General features: G+C 42.7%; 1 long non-coding RNA gene across 1 annotated transcript; it reads left to right on the top strand.

Moving 5' to 3' along the window:
- The first annotated feature begins 4,488 nt into the window (after positions 1-4,488).
- On the top strand, positions 4,489-4,990 carry LOC117945144. The gene is made up of 2 exons (XR_004656741.1): positions 4,489-4,526; positions 4,943-4,990. It is a non-coding gene; the product is annotated as an uncharacterized LOC117945144 (long non-coding RNA).
- The last annotated feature ends 3,656 nt before the right edge of the window (positions 4,991-8,646 follow it).

Raw genomic sequence — 8,646 nt, 5'->3', positions numbered from 1 at the left:
ACGTCGCTCTTTCATTCCTTCAACCGGCTTCTTGAGAAAAGTTTAGACTGAAAACTGTCGGCTGGTTGGTTTGTTTGCAACCATAGCAACGCACAGAACTGACCATAAGCCATAAACAGGCAAGAGGCCGTAAACTTGGCACAAACTGCAATCAGACGTAATGTTTAAAAGTAGCTGTGTTTCTCCTTCTTATCGGGTCTGCAGCCTTTAGAGCTGACCATAAGCCGTGAACAGACAAGAGGCCTTAAACTGCAATAAAAACCATGACTGAGATGCATATTCCAAATGCACAGTATACATGTCTAAAGAATGTCTCTAAAACCAGAATAATACCGGAATGTCCCACGTGTCTTAATCAGAAAATGCTATATTTGGAATATCAAATCGGAACATGTTGGGTACATAACCAAATCTTATTTAATCTCAACTGATTATCTGATGGACTACAATGTCACTCACCCACTCTGTGCCCTTATGGTCTGTAGTTTTAACAAAGGCAGATAGAGGAGCTGGATTTGGGACGGAGGGAGGAAGAACGTCAGCACCGTGTCAGTCAGAGGGAGAAGGGACCGGGTGATCTGGGCTTCTGGCCGCTAGTAATAATAGATGTGCTAAATTCCTTGCTGTCACTTGTCCTCTTGTAGCGCTCTGAATCATCATATCAATCATTATTATTGCTATGATCACAACTCTTCTCTGACGGAGCTGAGAAAGATTCCTCATGGCCTTCTTTCTCACTCATGCTCTCAGAGTGCTAGGACTCTGCAGGCTGAAGCTCCCCAGTTGATTACTCATTACATCAACATGGTTTCATTTACCGTAGTTCTGGTGACGCCGGAGGTTCCTTCGGATGTGTCTCATTTTTGGCATTGGCATTCCGAGCTACAATCTTTTATTTATTTTTTTCTCATCACAAACTCGACAGCCATTTTTTATTCCAGAGCTCACCTCCCTACGTACACTTGTTCCACCAAATCATGTTCCATTCCGAGGCGATTTTGCAGAGACATTGTTGCTGCGTCCGGAGCTTAGCGCCTCCCAAGACGATTGTGATTGGTTAAAAGAAATGCCAATATACCAGAGCATGTTTTTCTCCCATCCCACAATGCTGTGTGGACTAGTCAGACCTAGGTCTGGCAAAGCTAAGAGACTGGAGGAAAGAATAGTCCAACTTAAACTATTGGCCAAGAGAAGAAAGAACTACTGACCTCCTCATTTTCCTCTCTCTCTGTCTCACAAGTGGCGTCTGAAAGTCACTGATTTCTCTCTGCAGTCTCATCTTGTCTCTGTGGAGAGCTGCCAATATACTGTACAGCTCTGTATGAATAAAAGAGTGGAAGATAAGGAAGAGTTTTTTTTTTCCAACACTCTGAGGGCTTATCTTGAAACTACAAAACTCCAGCCCACTCTCGCTCACTTTATCTGCCATGAAAACACTTAATTCACTTTAGGACTAATATTCTTTGAACGTTCATAAAGTTTGGGTTCAAGTGATGACTCTGTCCATGAAAACCTATAATAACTGAGACATCACGGTTCAATGAAAAACTTTTTATCTGCTACCTCCTTAGGACATAAGACAAATAATTTGCATAGTGTTAAGTGTTTTCCATAAATTCACCCCTTTAGAAAATTGAACTACCCTGGAGAACCAGAGTTTTCACAAGAGCACAATTTGAATTTGCTGAGCAAGTTACTCTGGCATCGAGTAATGCTGCTCATTAACTACGCCTTTTGGAGCTGAGCTGCACCAATCACATCGGTGTATCTGATGTAGGCGGGGTCAGAGGCCAGCTGCACCGATCACATCGGTGTATCTGATGTAGCCAAAGGCAAGCTGCACCGATCACCATCACATTTTTTTAAACGGAGTCCGACACAGTGCTCACTACACAAACTATACATTACATCACTTCCAGCAACCTTCCTTAAATTTTTAATCAAATATTCTCTGGTCCAGCTCATCTAAAAACACAACAACACCAAATGCATGAGCGTGTCGTAGCCTACCTACAACATTTCAACTGATTTAGCAGTTTAGATAACACTCTTTACTGTCCTGGTGTTACACACGTCAACTAACCACAGATGGGGGTTCCTGTGTATATATGGGGGAAAAGACTGGTGTTGTCACATATTCTTGTGTTTTTGTGTGTGGTTGTGGGAGGATGTATTTCCCTCCTAATAATATGGGAATATAATAGATGGGAGTACAAACGCCTGCATAATCCATTCTATGAGACATTTACAGGGAAACACACACAAAGGAATACAAGCAAGCATGCTTACACACACACACACACACATTTAGTGGACATTCATGCATGAGCAACAATGCATGTACTGTAGGGCATGCTTAGTGATGTGTATTCCCTACTCATACTAGGTCATACACATCACTTGCACACAGACAAATACCCACTAGGATTTTCCATTCTGATGCATTCTCCTCTTCTAATATAAGCAGCAGGTAAATGCTGATATTAAGCTCCACATCATTATCTGTTTTGTAGAAAACACACACGATGCATCCCACATCATGTGCACTCAGCCTTTTGAAGGGAAGCCGTTTGATTGCAATGAGGATGCATTACATTTGCAACCAGAGAACTAATAATTCATTAGGATATTTAACAGGTATAATGCGTTCCACTGCTTAACCCCTCCGCCCTTCCATAGCTGAACATCACAACAGAGCGACTGTCCTCGATCGCCCCCAGCCCAGTCGGAGAAACACTGTTTTGCTCAAGTCATCATTTACCTTGATTAGCACAGCTCCCAGCAGGAGCGCCTCACTGATTTGCACGTAATAATTCCTCTGGCTTCTCGTTTCCACAGTTACATGTTCTGAGAGCAGCGGTGACAGGAGTGGTTGGGATTGGAGTCTTTAACAGGGATGGCAAGACCATGACACTACGCACATACCACCAATTAAACTGCCCAAAGGCATGAATGATGAAGTGCTGGTGAGTTGGTAATGGGAGGTGTTGTCCTGTATTTTACGGACTGGAATTCCAATGATTGAAAGTGAGAAATCATAAGAGGCCATGAGAGACACGCATGCCTTGGCACTGCACGTTTAACCACATGTTCTCTTTGCGCCGTTAATCAAGAGTGGCTTGGTCAGCTGGCCAGCTGCATTTTAATGGATCTCAAGCTAACGTTTTATACAACTCGTACACAATGGGCCCAGTGTGGCTGTATCACGCCCACAGTGTGCTATTTTTCATAACCAGCGGTACTCACTGTGTACATTGGGGCACTGTGTATTACAAGAAAAAAATAAGAGTCTGTGGCCATTTATATATTATTATAGTATGTTAGAGCCCACACTGGGATGTTACTCAACCGCAGCAGCAAACTGCAGGATGTGAAGTAGTTGGACAATGTACAACAAAAACTCCTCCAGGATCATTTAGGTTCAGGTTGAGCAGTGCTGGGACGATATTACATTTATCTCACACTGCCAATGAATTGAAAGTTGAGCATGGAGTAGGAGTACCTCAGAATAGTTGTATATCCTGTCTACCTGGAGAAACTGAGCTTTTAGACTGAAATATCCTAATAACTGACGGATGGAACGCTGTGGACTTTACATCATTTACTGGGGACATTCTTACTTACTTTGATGACCCACTGACTTTCCCTCTAGCGCCATCATTAGGTCTATTAGTCTCGCTTTGCCAAACCTGGTCAGCATTCCAGGATTGTAGAAAAACATGCTCTGGTTTATTGGCATTCCTCTAAACCAATCACAATTGTCATTGGGAGGTGCTAAGCGCCATATGGAGCCCTGTTGCCTCTGCAAATTAGCCTAGGAAAAGAACTTGTTTTGGTGGAACATATGTACGTTTAAAAGTCAGATTGGACAGAGAGTGTGGCTAGTTGTAATATTTCAGTGAAATGTTTTGACACCAATCATAAAATTGCTTTTACATTTTATTGGATTGGCATACATATCCCCTAAAGGATGAATCATAATGACCTTGGTGATCCCCTTAATTTTCCTCTAGCGCCACCATGTGGTTGGTATTTGTGATTTCAAATTAAATGCCAACAATTGGATGGATTGCCATGAAATTAAGACAGAAATTCAGACATTTGTTTCCTCGATGAATTGTAATCAATTTGCTGATCCAGACTTTTCCGCTGGTGCCGTCATTATGTCAAAAAATGTAATCAAATAATTTAGTTTATAACGTAGGCTACCTGAAAACTAAGGTGGTGAACAGTATACCTGGTGAGCATAGGCATGTAACGATCCTCAAAATAGCTCTGCCACACAGAGCTGCTTGCATGGATTCAGACTATTAGTCTTAACTTCTTGATGTGTTCGGCAGCAGAGCAACATGAAACTGCAGTAGGCAACACGTCTTTCTTCCACCAAAACAAAGCTCCACAGTGTGAACCGAGTGGGTGGTGATGAAACGTGGATCTGTGTTTTTTTTGCCCTCAACGTCTCATTCCATGCAGCGCTGCACTAGTATTAGGCACTGGTTATGGTTATGGTTAGGGTTATGGTTATGGTTAAGGTTGGTGAAGAGGCTAAGCTCAAGCTACAAGCCCCTGAGGTACCTTTCCACGGGTATAGTTAGTAATTGACTTACTTTTGACCTTCTTTGATCAATGAAAGAAAGAATTTGCATTAACACCATTGGTTGTATTTATTTCCATGAGATATAAGTTAATAGTCCAGACAAATTACTGCTTTTATGTATGCTTACGTGGTGTTGCTGTGCGTGTGTCCGGGTGTGTGTGTCGCCATGTTTGGTAAAAACTGTATGTGCTTCCGGGTTGCACCTGAGGAATTAAAGATTGGTTCCTATTCATACTAAGGGCACTAATTGGCTCTTACAGTTAGGCATAGGTGCCTTGTCAACAGTCAACAGTCGCAGCGCTGCCTTGAAGTAGATTAGGCGTTGGTTATGGTTATGGTTATGAGTCTTGAAGGCAGCGGTCCCAGCGCTGCATGGAAGGAGGCTTTGGGGGCCTAAAACACCATCGAGCTGATGAAACAGGGCTGCTTTTTGAACGCAGCTCCAAACAACTTTAGCCAACTTAGAGAGTTGGATGCTTGATTTAATGACTTTACAGACAAATCTAGGAACCCTTTTATGAGAAGCTACAGTATGTTATTAACGTCTTGATTCCAAAAGCATTTACTGACAAGTCAGCAGAAATCCATTTGGTGTGCTGTAGAGCTGCCCAGATGTCTGTACACTGAGCTTCTCCCATCATTAGGCTGCACATTATGTCAATGTGTAGAGAGAGGATGGTGATGAACAAGGAATACTAATGGTTACTTTACTTACATCTCCTCAGCTACATTTTAACAGCAAAATCAAGTTCCCACTTTCTCATCCGCATATGTTTACCCTTTCCTTTCTGAAATATACAGTATAATTGAATTCTATTTCGGTACCTATACAGCAACACCATCTGTCTCTTGCTGTTGCTACTGTTGCTCACCGCTGAGCTTTGTATCTAAACAGCTAAAAACTAAGCATCTGACAGCAAACAGAATTTGTGTGAAAGGCTGGATGGCAAGTTTGTGATGTGTGCCCTGAGAATGGCTCGGAGTTTCATACTTGTTTCTGGCACCGCTGATGGCAGAGCAGCTGCCAAATGCTCTGCGTTGGCCTCATTGTAAATATTAGGAGTTAACTCCCACGGTAAAAGGCCTCTGTAAACCATCTGCACTGCTGTTAATCACAGAGGTGTCGCCCCGCCAACAATCACCACTTGCCTTATTCAAATTGCATCACACAAGCTGCAAATATTCACGGGTTGGGAGCGCATATGGACACACGCACCAAGTTTAGATTCACTGCTTAACGTCTTTGGCAGGCAACAGTAGGCGTCTCTCCAACTCTGGGGGGTGTATTTTGGAGCTATGCATACACACACACAGAAGCACAGGAGTCAGGAGTGGTGTTTTTATGGTGTGTAATTTAACTAGCTGGCTCTAAAGTGAGTAGATAATTCACAGGGTTGGACTTTGGAGAGAGAGAGACTGAGAGGAAGGCGCAGAGAGAGAGAGAGAGAGAGAAAAGGAGAGCTACTCAGGGGTTGTGGATGTCAATTGTGTCAGCATTTTATCACAGCTGAGTAGCTGGAGGTTCAAAGGTCGATCCCATTCTGCTTTCAGCCACAGTCACCTTGCCATACTGACAGTCCTATCTAAAGCAACATTGACTGAATCACCCATCAGCCGACACTGCACAAGCTCTTAAATGGCTAATGGAGATGCCAGACCAGCTGGGAATACAAACCAATGGATTTATTGAACATTCTGCACACAGCACTGCCAGCAATACAATCTTCATACACGCACTGTGGTTTTCATTAACCACCTACAATTTTGAATATATTTACATATGCTCTGTTGGTGGAAAGCAAGAATGTGATTCTATTTTACCCTAGTTATTTAAACTAAAACTGCTTGCCACATTCGTCATTTGCGAGAGTTATGCTCATTTTTCTTATGATACCATGGTGATGTTTTAGCCACACTACGCAATGTGGCTCTATGGAAGCCCACATCAGGTTGGTTGATTGGCCCCCCTACTTTGGTACAGACTGACTAAGTTATGTATTATTAGGGGTCCAAGCCGGGGTAGCAAAGCTAAGCGGTTCACACAGCAGGGCTGTGGAACCCTATTGTTTTTCTAAGGATTATTATTTTCCATCATCATCAGTATTCTTCACCGTGTAAAACTCCCGCTACAGCCTAAAACGTAGATGGGGAGGGTGCCACTGGTCCAAATCTCCCCAAGGACCTCATTTGCAACAATTGACCCACTTCCACCACTAGGTGGCACTATAGCAGAAAAACGTGTTTGGCCCCATAACTCCCAAACCGTGAATCAGAAAATTTAAAACCCATTAATCCACGCATTCCCTGGATCCAACGGAATCTCCTGATATAGGCCACGCCCATTTCCACCTGGATTTTATGCCTGAAAAATCCCAATTTACTGAAAACCTTTTTCAAACTCTCCTAGACCGTGATATTGATCTGCATGAAACTTGGCCTCTAGCATCTCCAGACGGACCTGACAAAAAGTTATTAAAACGATTTTTATAGGATAAAAATTGTGCATATAACGCACTAACAAAACACACCAACTTTAGATTCTTGTTTGTCTAATCACGCAATGCGCAAAACCAACCTTTTCAAACTGGTTCTAGGCCGTGCGACAGATCTGCATGAAACCTGGTTCGTGGCATCTCCAGATGGCGGCGACAAAAAGTGAATCAAAGAATTTTGCTACGTTAAAGTATGACGACCAAACAAATTAGCTAGCTACAAAAACACATATCATATCTCTGCCAAATTAAATGTTCTCAGCAAAAGACTTGAGATTGTTGTTCATGGTCCCACACAGATACTCTGACCCAACAGCAACATCCCGCATACCTTGCGCATCACGCCTCTAGATATTTCCTGACGTTTGCCTCTCCACCGTTACACTTTGGGTCCCGCTTGGCGCACGCTCCCCCGGTTGTCTGGGGCAACTCACGTCGGGGGTGACTGGAGTCGGGAGGCTTGGACCCCCTCATAACTGCTTGCTGTTCTAGTTTTATTATTTTTATTACATAATATTGGACGTATTGCCCTAAAATTTTTGTTTTTGGTTGAATGTCTGAACAACCAGTGAATGGTTTGGATTCAGTGTTCATGGTACCCAGAGGATGAATCCTAATGACTTTGGTGATCCCCTTACGTTTCATCTAGCACTATCAGCATGTTGCTTATGACCAACTACCTGCAGACAGACATTCCCATCAGCCCCAGCTGCGCTTTGTGTTTAGCGCTTATTAGCAAATGTCAGCATGCTTACACGCTAAACTATGATGGTAAACATGGTATATAGTATGCCTGCTGGAGTTGTACTAGCCTTTCGAAGGAAGCTTCTATTTGATCCTTTAGACAGTAATTGAGGTGCATTAAACATTCCTTCAAATAGCAGAAAAAAGTCTTCCATGGGGCTGATTCTTGTTAAGAATAAGACATAATCAAATTACCAAAGACTAATGTATCCCTTTAAGGTACAATGAAATCATTTATTTGTGCTCCATCTGTACACATACAATACAGACAGAAACAAAAACAGCATTAAAATGAACCACCACTACTACTACTAATAAAACAAATGCACAATAAGACCTAACATATTGTACAATAGGAAAATACTGCAGACCAGAGGTACATCCCCCCCATGTAAAATACATATCCACCATGTCATTATACTGAACCTTCCACTCTGCGAGCATTAAATCAAAATCAGCAAATGACACGGTGTACACTTCGCTCTTTATGGCCTGCGTGTCTGAGGCGTAAATAGCTTTTTCCCTGGGTTGCAGTGTCCGTGCTTGTCTTGTACAGTACAGGACTTGCTCTGTGAAGTTTCTCTAGTCCCACAGTCCTGCATGAGCAGAAAACCCATGAGTTGTCATGGCAGCTGAACTGAGCCATGAATGTACATTAGAGAGAGAGAGAGAGAGAGAGAGAGAGACACGTTTTGCTGCAGCCAGAGCTGCTTTGAGTTTTTATTGGCATGACATTAAATCACATCAAGGAGAAAATTGAGACTTTTGAGTTAAATGAGTAAGGCAGAGAGAAGTACAACAGTGAGAGCCTCT

The sequence above is a fragment of the Etheostoma cragini genome, chromosome 5 (genome assembly GCF_013103735.1).
Source record: "Etheostoma cragini isolate CJK2018 chromosome 5, CSU_Ecrag_1.0, whole genome shotgun sequence".
Lineage (NCBI taxonomy): Eukaryota > Metazoa > Chordata > Actinopteri > Perciformes > Percidae > Etheostoma > Etheostoma cragini.
This window is presented reverse-complemented; position numbering and strand designations above follow the sequence as displayed.